This window comes from Manis javanica, chromosome 17 (genome assembly GCF_040802235.1).
Source record: "Manis javanica isolate MJ-LG chromosome 17, MJ_LKY, whole genome shotgun sequence".
Taxonomy (NCBI): Eukaryota; Metazoa; Chordata; class Mammalia; order Pholidota; family Manidae; genus Manis; species Manis javanica.
In genome coordinates, this window is record NC_133172.1 from 30,296,235 (window position 1) to 30,312,979 (window position 16,745).

The 16,745-nt window shown below is 39.6% G+C and overlaps 1 protein-coding gene across 3 annotated transcripts in view; it reads right to left on the bottom strand.

The window, feature by feature from the left end:
- SIAH1 (siah E3 ubiquitin protein ligase 1) overlaps positions 1 to 16,428 on the bottom strand; it is a 29,957-nt gene extending 13,529 nt beyond the window's left edge. The window contains exon 1 of one of the 3 annotated variants that reach the window (XM_017676233.3): positions 16,276 to 16,428. The gene's annotated coding sequence lies outside the window, so the exon portion shown is untranslated. Of the gene's footprint in view, positions 1 to 15,154; positions 15,603 to 15,634; positions 15,768 to 16,275 lie in introns of those variants that run through there. The other 2 variants (XM_017676234.3, XM_017676235.3) reach the window with 2 other exon arrangements.
- Between the last annotated feature and the right edge of the window lie 317 nt (positions 16,429 to 16,745).

Sequence of the window (16,745 nt, forward strand, 5' to 3'; positions counted from 1 at the left end):
AGCTGAGAGAGTTTACCTCCCACAAACCATCTCTGCAGTCTATTTTGGAGGGACTGCTATAGATGGAAGTGTTCCTAGGGTTGGATAGCTGTCACCAGAGGTAGTAAAATCATGGTAGGGAGGGTGGAGCAGCTGATTGCGAGGCAGATGCAAAATTAAATTGACTATCCCCAAAGCCAATCAAGGGACAGAGAAAAAGTATAGAATCTGATACCTAATATATAAAGAATGAAGGAGGAAGAAAAAGGAGGAGTAATAGAAAAGAACCTTTAGATTGTGTTTGTAACAGCATACTAAGTGAGTTAAGTTAGACTCTTAGATAGTAAGGAAAGTAACCTGGAACCTTTGGTAACCACGAATCTAAAGCCTGAAATGGCAATAAGTACATACCTATCAATAATCACCCTAAATTCAGTAAATGGACTGAATGCACCAATCAAAAGACATAAGAGTCACTGAATGGATAAAAAAACAAGACCCATCTATATGCTGCTTACAAGAGACTCACCTCAAACCCAAAGACATGCACAGATTAAAGTCAAGGGATGGAAAAAGATATTTCATGCAAACAATAGGGAGAAAAAAGCAGGAGTTGCAGTACCAGTATCAGGCAAAATAGACTTCAAAACAAAGAAAGTAACAAGAGATAAAGGACATTACATAATGATAAAGGGCTCAGTCCAACAAGAGGATATAACCATTATAAATATATATGCACCCAACACAGGAGCACCAGCATATGTGAAACAAATACGAACAGAACTAAAGGAGGAAATAGAATGCAATGCATTCATTTTAGGAGACTTCAACACACCATTCACTCCAAAGGACAGATCCAGCAGACAGAAAATAAGTAAGGACACAGAGGCACTGAACAACACACTAGAACAGATAGACCTAATAGACATCTATAGAACTCTACATCCAAAAGCAACAGGATACACATTCTTCTCAAGTGCACATGGAACATTCTCCAGAATAGATGACATACTAGGCCACAAAAAGAGCCTCAGTAAATTCAAAGATTGAAATCCTGCCAACCAACTTTTCAGACCACAAAGGTATAAAACTAGAAATAAATTGTACAAAGAAAGCAAAATGGCTCACAAACACATGGAGGCTTAACAACACGCTTCTAAATAGTCAATGGATCTACGACCAAATTAAAATGGAGATCCAGCAATATATGGAAATAAATGACAACAGCAGCACAAAGCCCCAACTTCTGTGGGACACAGCGAAAGCAGTCTTAAGAGGAAAGTATATAGCAATCCAGGCATATTTAAAGAAGGAAGAACAAACCCAAATGAATAGTCTAACATCACAGTTATCAAAATTGGAAAAAGAAGAACAAATGAGGCCTAAAGTCAGCAGATGGAGGGACATAATAAAGATCAGAGAAGAAATAAACAAAATTGAGAAGAATAAAACAATAGAAAAAATATCAATGAAACCAAGAGCTGGTTCTTTGAGAAAATAAACAAAATAGATATAAGCCTCTAGCCAGACTTATTAAGAGAAAAAGAGAATCAACACACATCAACAGAATCAGAAATGAGAAAGGAAACATCACGACGGATCCAACAGAAATACAAAGAATTATTAGAGACTACTATGAAAACCTATATGCTAACAAGCTGGAAAACCTAGAAGAAATGGACAACTTCCTAGAAAAATACAACCTTCCAAGACTGACCAAGGAAGAAACACAAAATCTAAACAAACCAATCACCAGCAAAGAAATTGAAGCGGTAATCAAAAAACGACCCAAGAAAAAAACCCCTGGGCCAGATGGATTTACCTCGGAATTTTATCAGACATACAGAGAAGATATAATACCCATTCTCCTTAAAGTCTTCCAAAAAGTAGAAGAAGAGGGAATACTCCCAAACTCATTCTATGAAGCCAACATCACCCTAATACCAAAACCAGGCAAAGACCCCAGCAAAAAAGAAAATTACAGACCAATATCCCTAATGAATGTAGATAGATTAAAATTTTAAATTTCTGCTCTGAAAAGGACACTGTTCAAGAGAATGAGAAGACAAGGCACAGACTGGGAGAAAAATATCTGCAAAACACAGTATCTGATAAAGGAATGTTATCCAAAATACACAAAGAGCCTCTGAAAGATGCTCCACATTATTCTATCATCATGGAAATGCAAATCCAAACAACATGAGATACCACTACATACCTAGTAGAATGGCCAAAAATCCAGTACTCTGACAACACCAAATGCTGATGGACATGTGGAGCAACAAGAACTCACTCTCTTCACTCTCTACTGGTGGGAATGCAAAAACAGTATGGCCACTTTCGAAGGCAGTTTGGCAGTCTCTCATAAAACTAAACAGGCTCTTACCTTAAGATCCAGCAATCATGCTCCCTGGTATTTGCCCAAAGGGGCTGAAAATGTATGTCCACACAAAAACCTGCACACAGATGTTTATAGCAGCTTTTTCCATAACTGCCAACTATGGAAGCTACCAAGGTGCCCTCGGGTAGGTGAAGTGGAAAAACTGATACATACAGACAATGGAGTTATTCAGCACTAAAAAGAAGTGAGCTATTAAGCCATGAAAAGACGTGGAGAAACCTTCAACATGTAATACTAGTTGAAAGACGCCAGTCTAAAAAGGCTGTACACTGTATGGTTCCAATTACATGACATTCTGGAAAAGGCAAAACTATAGAGGCACTGAAAATATCAGCACTTGCCAGAGGTCAGTGTGGAGAAAGGGGTGAACAGGAAGATCAAAGAGTATTTTTAGGGCAGTGAAACTATCCTGTGTGATATTATAATTGTGGATATATATCATTATGCATTTGTGAATTATAATACAGAACATCAAGAATGAACCATGCACAAGAACAGACCCATAGATCAATGGAACAGACTAGAGAGCCTTGATATAAACCCAACCATATAAGGTCAATTAATATATGATAATGGAGCCATGGACATACAATGGGGAAATGACAGCCTCTTCAACAGCTGGTGTTGGCAAAACTAGACAGCTACATGCAAGAGAATGAAACTGGATTACTGTTTAACCCCATATACAAAAGTAAACTTGAAATGGATTAAAGACCTGAATGTAAGTCATGAAACCATAAAACTCTTAAGAAGACAACACAGGCAAATATCTCCTGAATATAAGCATGAGCAACTTCTTCCTGAACGCACCTCCTCAAGCAAGAGAAACAAAAGCAAAAATGAACTCATGGGACTGCATCAAACTAAAAGTTTCTGTACAGCAAAGGACAGCATCAACAGAGCAAAAAGACATCCTACAGTATGGGAGAATATATTTGTAAATGACATATGCAACAAGGGGTTAACATCCAAAATAAATAAAGAACTTACACACCTCAACACCCAAAAAGCAAATAACCCGATTAACAAATGGGCAGAGGATATGAAGAGACAATTCCTCAAAGAAGAAATTCAGATGGCCAACAGACACATGAAAAGATGCTCCACATCACTAATGATCAGGGAAATGCAAATTAAAACCACAATGTCATATCACCTCACACCAGTAAGGATGACCACCATCCAAAAGACTAAGAACAACAAATGCTGGCAAGGATGTGGAGAAAGGGGAATCCTCCTACACTGCTGGTGGGAATGTAAGCTAGTCCAACCATTGTCTAAAGCAATATGGAGGTTCCTCAAAAAACTAAATATAGAAATACCATTTGACCCGGGAATCCCACTCCTTGGAATTTACCCAAAGAATGTTAAGTTCTCAGTTTCAAAAAGACATATGCACCCCTATGCTTATTGCAGCACTTTCTACAATAGCCAAGATATGGAAGCTAAGTGACCATCAGTAGATGAATGGATAAAGAAGATGTGGTACATACACAATGGAATACTATTTACCCATAAGAAACAAATCCTACCATTTGCAACAACATGGATGGAGCTAGAGGGTATTATGCTCAGTGAAATAAGCCAGGTGGAGAAATGCAAGAACCAAATGATTTCCCTCATTTGTGGAGTATAACAACAATGAAGCAAAACTGAAGGAACAAAACAGGAGCAGACTCACAGAACCCAAGAATGGACTAGTGGTTACCAAAGGGGAGCAGTGGGGGAGGGTGGATTGGGAGGGAGGGAGAAGGGGATTGAGGGGTATTATGATTAGTACACATGGTGTTGGGGGGGATCATGGGGAAGACGGCACAGCTCAGAGAAGACAAATCACAACTCTGTGGCATCTTACTACACTGATGGACAGTGACTGCAGTGGGGCATGAGGGGGACTCAATAATATGGGTGAATGTAGTAACCACATTGTTTTTCATGTGAAACCTTCATAAGAGTGTATATCAATGATACCTTAACAAATAAATAAATAAAGTCTGTTTTTAAAAATAACAACACTTATGTGGTGAAGTAAATCATTTTCTCACCATACATAATCTAAATAACTTAGATGTGTTTCCAAACCAGTTCTGTAAGTTTTCAAAATATTTGTTTGTGAAAAAGAGTCCCACAAACTCAATTCCTAGACAGTATTTTTTAGTAATATACTACTTGATAACATACCTCAAAAATATACAGTGAAAAGAACAATGAATTTTGGTTAGAATCAGAAACTTCAACGTGAATTCCTACTTCATTTCTAATTATTTTGTTGCTGAGCAAAAATACAGTATCCTGGGTCTCAAGTTTCTCATTTATGGAGCAATAAAACCAACAACAGGCTTTTGGATATTAACTGAGACCAAATATGTAGGAATATTTGGTATATTACCAACAACACATTCACACAGTGATGTTTACAGAGCCACACTAGGAACTTTGCAATTAATCACTAAATAAAAAAGGCATGGATTACAAGGGATTTTACTGAAAACTGTTGTTCAACCTACTGTGTTTACTTTCATAATCTCAATTTTGGACTATGTCTAATAAAATCTGATAAAGATTACAGAGTTTGTTGTGAAAGAAACTACATAAACTGAGCATCTGCCAGTCTGTAGACACTGTGTCAACTACTTCGCACACTATTTAAACCACAAGAAGAAGGCTGTAGCTCCATTTTGCAGATGAAGTTCAAGACCAGAGAAATCAAATACTAAGAGCAGAGCCAGATTGCCTGCTTTGTTCCTAAATCTCATTTTTTTCAAAATAACCCTAAAAAGCAGTATTTATAATTTCCTTCTCACATGGTACAGAATATTTAAATTGGCACCCAACACATCTTTTCAGTGTTTATAAAAATTGACCCAAAAAATGTGAAATTTCCCTAAATTCTTTAAATTTAGTCTAGGCAAGTAGTTATTTTTGAAATGTTTTATATCAAAGTGGTAGAAAATAGTTAAATAGGCCTTGCCAACCTTTTTATTTCATACCATACATTACTAATAGAATTTTTGGTAACACACTTAAACTTATTGAAACTATGTCAGTCATGATTACAACACAATCACTCCTACAATACCACCAAGTCTCACAATGTCTAGATAAACACATCCAAACACTATTCAATCAGTTATTGTGTCCAAGTTTGACTACTACTATTTACTACTCTGATTACATTTTATGTTCTCTCAGGATATAAAACTCACACATTCTGCTAGATGTTTATCCTTGTGCTCTATCTTGACATTAAGCTATCCTACCCAGTTCTACACTATAACATACAACCCATTCACTTCCACATTCCACCTGACAAGTGCTAGGTAAATACACACACAACAAAAATTTTAAAGCAGATCAAAATTGGCAGTAACCTATGAAGAACTAATGATACTAAGCTAAACAGAAAGGAGCACATTGCTTGGGAGACAGTAGAAATTAAAGAAACAAGGTAAAGTCACATCAGGGAGTCTTAATACATTATATGGTTGATAGCTCTCTACTAGTAAAATAGCAGAAAAATAATGGAACTTATGGAAATTAAGAGCCATACTGAAAAATAAATGGAGCCTTATTCAAATTAAATTATATTCCATTGAAATACTTATACTCTCTGTCTTAGTAAGCATTGCACTCGAAACTCTAACCAAACTATTTTAGTTATTTCAAATAAGGAGATAACACATGAATTAACTTATACTCTAGTTTTCCTCAAACAAATATTCTATTCTCAAGGGGCAGGGGGCAAAGGGGATCCACATTTCTCTACAAAAAAATTTAATGTTTTATTTTCCTATGTTTAATAGTCTAAAAAACAGTATTAGCACATTCTGAATCATCTATGTTAGTCATGTAATTGAATGCTCCCATTTGTATCAATAGTCACACTGGCTCCAAGTTGGTGCCATGGTACTCTAATTATGGCAGACTAAAGAGAAAAGCAGAGGGGGGCCTAATGTACAAATGATGCATCTGTGTGAAGCAAAGCCCAAATGACATCATGGTTTACAAAGACAACACATCACATGGTGACCACACTGCATAAGGCAATTTCAGTATGCTCAACTCCAAAAGAGCCTACAGCATTAACTGTCAATTCCATAACCCATCTTGTTTCAAGACTTCAACTTAGCATACAGTATCCAATACTTTAGTAAATCAGTATAATCTGAACATTCTGGTTTTGTAGTTTTGTTTGTATTTAATTTATAAGCTTTGAACTGTCACCAACTTCTGACAGAGTTGATCAATCACTGGCTCTTGCCTGATAAACTTTGTTTACTGACTGACTCAGCACACAGTTGGGTTTTCCTATCTCACCAGTTACTCCTCAGCTTCCTTTATTGATTCCTGCTCTTCTCCCCAAAGTCTTGAAACTGGGAGTTGAACACAGTTCACCTTTGTTCAATTTGGTTATCTTATGTCTTGTAGTTTTAAAATTCCACTGTTACTGCCAAAGACTTCAAAAATATTTAACTCCAGTACAGATTAAAAAATTTAAAAACCCTCATGTTTGTCTTAAACCCCAGATTTGTACATCCAACTCCTCCTGGATGTTCCTACAGGTGGGATGGCCAAAGCTGAATTCCTTATCTTCTCCCAGACTACTCTACTCATTGCCTTTTCCTCACCTGATGACAACTCTATCCTTCCCAGTTCCTCAGTTCAAAAGCCTTGAAGTCATCTTTGATTCTTCCTTTCACACCACCTATCTAAAACCACCAGGAAATTTTATTGTACTTTCTTAAAAATATATACAGAATCCAATCACTCACTACCTCCACCACTACCACAGTCCAAGCCACTATTACCTCTCACTTGTATTATTCCAATATCCTTCTAACTCAGTCTCCCTGCTCCCATTCTGTTTCCTACCCCCACCCCCAATAGGTTCTGAGCATAGCAATCGGAAGAAAACTCCAGATAAAATTTATATCTAAACATGTCTTCTCAATATCCTCCCCAACTGGCAACCCATACCTGGGTAATAGATAAAATCTTAAAACAGCCTAGAAGGCCGTTTCCACTAGTCTGAGATTTCATCTGCCACTTCTTTCCCCCTCATTCTCTGCACTAGCCTCCTTGTTCTATAAAGACAGGTTGTTCCTTTGGGCCTCTGCCTTAAAATATGTTTCTCCTGGATAACCACAGGACTCTCTCACCTCCTTCTGACCTCTGATTGTATGTATTTTGCCTACTTAATGAGGCCTACCCTGTCCCCTCTATTTAAAAGTGACCAGTATCTGCCCACTGACACCTCCACTACACACTCCTAATCCTTACCCATTCCATCCCTCTTCTTCCCTTCCTTCCCTTCCTCCACTTCTACTCTTTTTCCATAGAATGTATTACCTTCTGTGAAGCTATACAATTTGCTTATTTATTATGCTTATTGTTGTAGCACCCTCCCTGCCTATCTCAATGATGTATTCCAAAAACAATGCCTAGCACATCATGCAGTTTCAATAAATATTTGTCAAATGAATAAATAAATCAGAAAGCAAAAGAGCTTTGGACTTTTGAGCAGTAATATCCAAAGTTAGGTATAATAGAGCAATACTTTTTAAAATCCTCAAAGAAAATGATTACCATTCTAGAATTCTATACCTAACCAAATTATTCTAAATGTGTTGAGGGCAGAATAATGAGGTACGGTTTTGAAACATTACTTCCCTGGCGTATGTTCTCAGGAAGCTCCTGAAAGACAAGCTCTCCAAAAACAAGGAAATGAACCAAGAAAGAAGACAACATGGACTACAGCAAACAGAAAACACAACCCAGAAGAAAGGTGAATGGGACACTTATGATAATGACAACTTTACACTAGAGGAAGAAGATAAGAGGAAGCATCCAAGCCTGAATATTTGGACAAGTGGTATGGAATGTGGGGTAGCATTAACAGCACAGAAAAAAAAAAAGCAAAACAGGAAAAAGACAAGTATTAACTACAAGGAATATTATATAAATTAAATATGTCAGGACAAAAAGTAATCAGTTTACTACATGACTCAAATTGTGAATAACTTTTATATTGATTATGATGACTGTAAAATACAAAATGATGATACTAAGTTAGAGTATAGAATGGGAAGGGTATTATGCACATGTGATACGGGCAGGAAGAATTAAATCCACAGTAAGAATTCAATATACGGCCTAAAACTAAATCTGGATTTAACAATAGAAGCATGTTAATTTAGAGACAAAGAAAGTAAACACAAAAATCAGTCCGAACTATTTTTAATAGCTCCCTGGCAAAGGGCAGCTGAAGAGGAAAAGGGGCACAGAGTTTTTCTTTAAAAAAAAAAAAAAAGAAAACCTGGTGGAGTATTTTATTTGTAATCTGTGCACACGTAAAACTCTAGAAAAAAGGAAAAAGTTCCCAAACTTGGTATGAGAAATGTCACAAATTGCATGCATTACTTAAGAAATGGCAGATAGAAATTTGTTTTCAAGTATTTGAGTCCAACTATTGGCAAAGATGTGGGGGGAAACAGACTTTCCTGCACTGTTGGCAATGTCCACTGTGAAAGCCTCTAATAAAAGATTTGACAGTTTCTTTCAACTTAAAGTGTGTATATACTCTGTCCCAGCAGCTTTTTTTCTGAATCCACCTTCCAATTTACCCTTTAGCTAAGGTGTATGTATGTATGTAGATAGATGCCTAGAGCAATCCTGTTTGTAACAGAAAATAACTGAAAACAGCCCTGTCTTAAGTGATGAAATTATATAGTCCATACAACAAAATACTATACCAACTTTTTTAAATAAAATAAGAGGACTCATACCTAACACAGAAGAATCAAACTGTTTTAGTGGGTGGAGAAAAAAAGGCAAGCCACAGAATATATTACAATCCCATTTGCGTTCAAATAAAAAAGGTTAATAAGTAAATAATGCACTGATAGAGCTGTCTATCTTCATGTATGTACATATGTAATAGGACAGAAATGAAACTGGAAGGGCATACAAATTGCAGAATGTGGTTTACAGACTTAAAATGAGGAATTAAAGAAGGGGATGGGGAGATCAAGTTTAGCAACCTCAGAGAACAGAGATAGGACCACTGAACTACAAACAAAATATCAAGAACTACAAGATACAAAGATTATCAGCACAAACTTCATCATTTGGAATTAAGTTAAACCTGCAGACAAGTGGTAATCACTTAATGGGAAAATAATCCACAAGGACTTAAATCAGATCAAAGAAATTAGTTTTATTCTATGGCTAACTTTAAAAAATGTGGCATACAGACTAGAAACTACACCAAAATGTCTACAATGGTTACTTTCCAATTATCATATTATGAATGATCATGAGGGAGGTGGGGTTTGCATTTGTCTGTATTTCTCACATGTTCTATAAAACATATTATTCTGACAATAAAAAAAGGATTATAATTTTAAGATGTTAGTGCATATTTTGTGTCCCCACTTTCTTGCTAATGAATCGGTGGTGACTTTTTACACTAACTGAAACACTGAGAAACTGAGTTGATTTTGTTCACTGCTTTTATTTTTTTTCTTAGATTTCCTTTTTTTTAAATGCCTTACTTATATAGTGGATACTTAGACGGAAAAAATATTTTAAAAACAGCTTGCTCACATAAAATCCCCCATATATTTCATGTGCATATAGACATATTTTAGTTTATATTCATAAAAACATCTTCTCTTTCTAGCTCCTTCCATGTGCCCCCAAGCACCTGCTGTTCAAAACAAAATAAACAAAAACCATTCAGTATGACTAGGCAACCTCAAACTAATGAAAGGTCTTTGCCAGTATCACTCTGGTCACTGTGGCTCAAGCCTAGAGAATAAACTGACCCCAAATGGACTATCTTATCTATATCATTCAGTCTAGAACTCCACGATTCACACACACAAAAAAATCAAAGTAAAAGTGATGGGAGACATATGGGAGCTGGTCATAATAGTGTATTCTCTGTGAAAATTCATCAAGTTGTACACACAATTTGAGCACTTTTGTGCTTGTATTTATGCTATACTTCAATTAAAGTTTACATTTAGAAAAAAAAATACCATTGCTCTAGGTATCCTTCTATGATCTCCTGTAAACAGTATCAGGTGCCATCACTGGCTAACCCATCACAGCATCTTTCCTCTCTTCCCCTCTGCTCAGTTTCTCAATGTGTCTCTCTCCACTGTATCTTTAACCTGGCATAGTACAGTATTCAGTAACTATAAATACTCTTGACTGATGGCTTCGCCCATACTTACTTCAGAAAATACAACAGAAGCCATCAAATGATGACTTAACACCTCCTTCCCTCCAGTTCAAAGGGAAGAAGCAACTTGGGCACTGTCCTCTCACCTTCTCACACATCACACTCCTATTATCCCTCCTCTCTTACATCAGCCTCCCCCTCTTTTTCTACCAGATCACTACAACACCCAAATATGCTCTAATATTGCCCATCTGGCTTCTGTGACAACACATCTAACTTTCCTTCCACCTCAATGGATCATTTTGGTTCTCATAGAAACCTCAAATCCAACATATCTTAACTTGGAATGTTCTTGCTATCCTTCTGTCCCATCACCCCTCGTTTTTCCCACCTTGGTATATAGCACCATGATCCACACAGCTGCTCAAGACAGAAACCACCTAATTCCTTTCTTCTCTTGCCTCTCATATCTAATTCATCAGCAAGTCTCGTTTTAATTCTGTCTCCAAAATACACCTCGAATCCACCCACTTCTCTTCATCTTCACTGCCACCATCTTAATTCAGGTCATAATCAACTACTGCCTGATCAAACAAACAGCTTCTAATCAATCAATTCTCCAAAACACAGTTAATCCAATCCTTAAAATTAAAAGTGGATTATGTTACTCCTTTAATTAAAATCTTTTGATGGCTTCTCAGTTCTTAAAATTCACATTCCTTAGTTTAACTCTGCAGGGTCTGACCCCTGCCTTCTCCTCCTCCTCATCCATTTGCTCCAGCAACACTCTCTTCAACCAGCTCCTTGAACAACAGTCTAAGTTCTTCCTGCCCCAGGGCTTTTTCCTCTGCTGCTACAATCTGAGATGTTCTTCTTCCTTCCCCCTTGAAAGGGCTAGCTCTTTATACTTTTATCACAGTATAAATGTCACCACTTCTGACAGCAGTTCTCCTTCCCATCAACATTATCTTTACTTCAGCACTTCTGACTCCTTTAGAGTACAGATGGCCCCCAAATTAAAATAGTTTGACTTTAGGATGATGCAAACATGATACTCATTCAGTAGAAACCACAGTTTGAATTTTTGATCATATTCACACTGATAGGTGGTATGATTCTCCTTTCTGATGCTGGGGCAGCGGGCAGCCAGCTGCAGCTCCCAGTCAGCCATTCACAGAGTAAATGACCAATACATTTACAACCATCTGTACCCATACAACCATTTGGCTTTTCACCTTCATCACAGTACTCAATAAATTACATGAGATATTCAACACTTTATTATAAAAGAGGCTTTCTGTTATCAGATGATTGTGCCCACCTGTAGGATAATGTAAGTGTTCTGGGCATGTTTAAGGTAGGCTAGGCTAAGCTACGATATTCTTTTACAATTATTGGGACAGAACTCCATTTTAAGTTGAGGAAGATCTGTACATATCAAAATTTGTAAATCTGTTTATTTCCCTCACTAGAATATAAGTGGTAATAGAGAAATTAAGTGACTACCTAATTATTTAAGAACTTCCTATGTGTTAGGTAACATGTTTTAAATGCGAAAGTAGGCAGTGATGCTGCTCTCATGTAGTTTGAAGTCACAAACACAACTGATGACAGAGCCTAGAGAGACACTTCCAGGTCTGACTCTTAAATCTCCTCTCCTCCTAACCACTCCACTCCACTGTGTGCCACTCTAGTGTTAGGATGTAGGTTGGCGGGTAAGGGGTGGAGGACAGCAAAAAAAAACACGTATTTGAAGCACTCTGATACATAAAAGTAGAAAATGACCTGCAGGGAAAGACACTGTTAAAAGAATAAGAAGACAAGCCACAGACTGGGAGAAAATATTTGCAAAACATTATCTGATAAAGGAATGTTATCCAAAATACACACAGATTCTTGAAACGCAACAATAACAAACATATTAATTAAAAAATGGGCCAAAGTCCTTAACAGACACCTCACCAAAGAAGATACACAGATGGCCAATGAGCCTCTGAAAGATGCTCCACATCATTCTATCATCAAGGAAACGTAAATTGAAACATGAGATACCACTACGCACCTAGTAGAATGGCCAAAATCCAGTACTCTGACAACACCAAATGCTGGTGGACATGTGGAGCAACAAGAACTCACAAAAACAGTACAGCCACTTTCAAAGGCAGTTTGGCAGTCTCTCATAAAACTAAACAGGCTCTTACCTTAAGATCCAGCAATCATGCTCCCTGGTATTTGCCCAAAGGGGCTGAAAATGTATGTCCACACAAAAACCTGCACACAGATGTTTATAGCAGCTTTTTCCATAACTGCCAACTATGGAAGCTACCAAGGTATCCTCTGGTAGATGAGTGGAAAAACTGATACATACAGACAATGGACTATTATTCAGCACTAAAAAGAAGTGAGCTATTAAGCCATGAAAAGACGTGGAGAAACCTTCAATGTGTATTACTAGTTGAAAGAAGCCAGTCTGAAAAGGCTGTATGCTGTATCATTCCAATTACATGACATTCTGGAAAAGGCAAAACTATAGAGGCACTGAAAATATCAGCACTTGCCAGAGGTCAGTGTGGAGAAAGGGGTGAATAGGAAGATTAAAGAGTATCCTTAGGGCAGTAAAACTACCCTATGTGATACGATAATTGTGGATACATATCATTATGCATTTGTGAAAACTTACAATACAGAACATCAAGAGTGAACCATGATGTAAACCATGGGCTTTGGTTGATAATGATGTGTCACTGTAAGTGCATCAATTTTAACAAATGTATCACCTGGGAGGAAGATGTTGATAATGGAGGAAGCTATGCACAAGTGCAGGCAGGAAGTATATGGGAAATCTCTGTACTTTCTGTTCAATTTTGCTGTGAATCTAAAACTGCTATAAAAAAATAAAGTCATTAAAAAAAAAATGACCTGTAGGCAAGAGAATACATGGGTCTAGAGTTCCGCAAGCAAAGAGCTCTGCATTGTCAACAGCATACAGATAGATCAGGAAACAAATAGGTATTGAGTGTTAGGCAGTGAGGACAGTGGAATAAAAATCACACCTTTCCTTATGCAGCAGATACTCTAGTAACTAACTACAGACAAGGAAAACCAAATAATTTAAAGTGAATTAGAAAAATCACTATTTAGGGAAAAAAACATTAAGGATACTTATTATAAAGAAGAAAAATCTATACCCATTTGTGGTTTTACTGTGGGGAGGAGGGAAACGGAGGCTGAAGTTTTCATATATCGATTTCATTTGTAGTAAGGTCTGTACCAAAAATATCCAGAATTTAAACATTATAAGGTGTGTATGAAAACTCTGTAATTAAAACCATAGCATGTAATATCTCTTTAAGCAAAGATCAACCCCCAACTTTAGAAAGAGTAAATCAACTAATTTAAAATACAACCATGTTCACTTTGCAGTTATTCAACTTACTTTGTTACCCTCATTATGTAAGACCTGTTTTGAAAACACTCTGTACACTGAAAATAAAGTCCCATTCTTCATGTATCACTGCTGCCATTGCTAGATATATCTGCAATTAATATTAGCCTAGTTATAATATTCTTTTTAATTAAAGAACACTGCTTTACATCAATTTTGTAAGAATTTCCCAAAATTTAGAGGGAATAAATATTAAGCTAAATTGCATTAAATTTGTTTCTGAGTTTGTAGTTTGTGGAATACTTATCCTGAAAAGTTCCATTATCTATTAATTATATTGTACTTGAGTTAAAAATATTCAATGTTACTAAATCATGCTGGAAAAGTACCAAGAGGGGTCATTTAAATTAATTCTATAATATATCTAAAGAAAATATTTTGGCAAAGCAAACTTTAGGGTTGAAATTAACCATTCCAGATCACAGAAGTCCATCTTTAATTTCCAGGACCAAAAATTACACAATTTGCATAATCCACATTAGGTCTTAAAATCTACTTATCACAAAGTTCTCCTAACAGCTAACCAAAATTCTCTCCTTCACAATTTGAGCCAGTATGTCCCTAATAAAATTACCAGACCATAACATTTACTGTCACACTACACTCCACTCTTCAGTAACGTCTAAGAGATGGTGACACCACAAACACCTAACACTCACTATTCCACTTTTCCATGTTAGTCAACTCAAGTCCCTGTGAGCAATCTGATCCATAAATGTAAAAGTGCTAAAAGGAAATCTCATTTTAATCAATTTGCTAGTTTGCCAAACAAGACCTATCCAAATCCCTTACCACAGAAATTTCCAAATGCCATCATCTCAGAACATGTCAATTTATTATCTAAACCTCTTATTTTCATCTTTTATAAATAGCAAATGCACTGAGTGAGAAACCCAACCACTATTGATTTATAATGTGATTTCACATATGCATTTCCAACATACCCATCATGACAAGACGACCTCAAGTTTGGTTACTAAGTAACTACAACTGCCTCAGCAGCAGTTACTCACAGGGGCCTGCAACTGCTCTAATCTCTTTACCTACTACCCTTCTCCCAACAATCTTTTGAGGTAGGTACTGTCATTACACCCATTTTGTAGATAAGGAAAATGAAGCACAGCGAGCTTAAGTATCTTACCAAAGGTCACAAACCGGTGGGGCAGGATTGGAACCAAAGCAGGCAGTTTAACTTCAGAGTCCTTGCTCAACTGCTGAAGTTAACAATTTACCCTTGACAGCCGCTTATCAAAAAAAAAGGTGAATGTTCAACGGCTAGGAACGGGGCAGTTGGATCACTGTCCTATAGTCAGGCTCATAGCTTCTACGACTTTGACAAATCAGCTAGCTACCCAATCTGATTTTACGCACACACACAAACTGGACTTCTCAGGATGTCAAAGTAAATTTTAAGTCTTTCCAGGAACGGTAAAAGAAAAACCTACGCAATGCTATGGCCGTTTCCCACATTCCCAAGTTATAAATCTGGGAGAGTTTGGAAAGGCCCCCAAACTACTAGACAGAAACCACGGTTTACAGTAGGAAGCTGGAGCTTCCCTGGCAAGACATTCACGCAATCTCCCAAAGACATAAACAAGGGAGGAGGCTGCATTCTTCCCACCGCACAATGAAGGCTCCGGCCGGAGCGGGGAAAGAGCGCAGCACAATCCAGGACGGCTGCTCCGGACAGGGTCGGGGCGAGTAGGGAAGGCCAAGGGCGGCCGAGTCCCCGTTGGGCCCCTGGGCCTCGGGGCGCTGCGAGACGCGGCGGGAGCGCAGGGCCGGCCACTGCCCGCACTCAGCTGACCTCCGCCATGTTAGCCGCACACCCCAGGACCCTTCACAACAAAGGCCGGCCGGGGCGCGGGGAGCGCAGGGCGCCTCCCCCGGCCGGGCCCGCCTCCCCGTCACATGGGGGCAGGGCCGGGCCGCGCCGAAAGGAGGCCCTTCCCCGCCCTCGCCGGCCGCGCTGGCCCGACCCCCGACACGGGCCTACGCGGCCCGGGGCGCCGGGGGCGGGGGCGAGCCGGCTCGCGGCGGCGGGCAGGGCCGAGCAGGGGAGGGGAGGGGCGGGAGGCGGCGCTCGGTCGGGCAGCCGGACTCGGGCCGAGACAAAGGCGTCCGTCGCCGGGGGCTGCCCGCGTGTCCGCCAGGCCGGCGCGACGCGGCCCGGCCGCCCTTCCCGCCCGCCGCCATTACCAGGCCTGGGAGTCCTCTTCCCGGAGAGCCCCTCGCAGCCCCTCCAGGCCGGGCCCCACTTACCTGTGGGCGGAGAGCGCGCCTCGGACCCCGGTCCCGGCTCAAAAGCGCTCCGTCGCCGCCACCAACCCCCGCCACCGCGGGCAGCGCCACGGCCTCTTCTCCGCGCCGACTTGGACAGGACACCCTAGGCCGCCGCCGCTCGAGCGCGCCCCGCAACGGCCGCTCCGGCTACTCCCTAGCCGCCGCCGCCGCCGCCGCCGCCGTCGTCGCCGCCGTTTCGCGCGTCCTCGAGCCCGCCGCGCGCCCCCGCTAAATACCACACACTGCGGCGGCCGCCATGAGGAGGCGCGGCACCGCGCGCCGGCAGGCTGGAAGGGGCGGGGCTTCCTGCGGGCGCGCAGGCGCAGGGGCGTTCGTACGGCCGGCGGCACCCCGCGCTGCCGAGGTTGGCGTTTAGCGCTCCGGCTCTTCGGTTACCGTTGGTGCGAGTGCACACACCTCTTGCCCAACAAACTCTGGTACTTCACGCT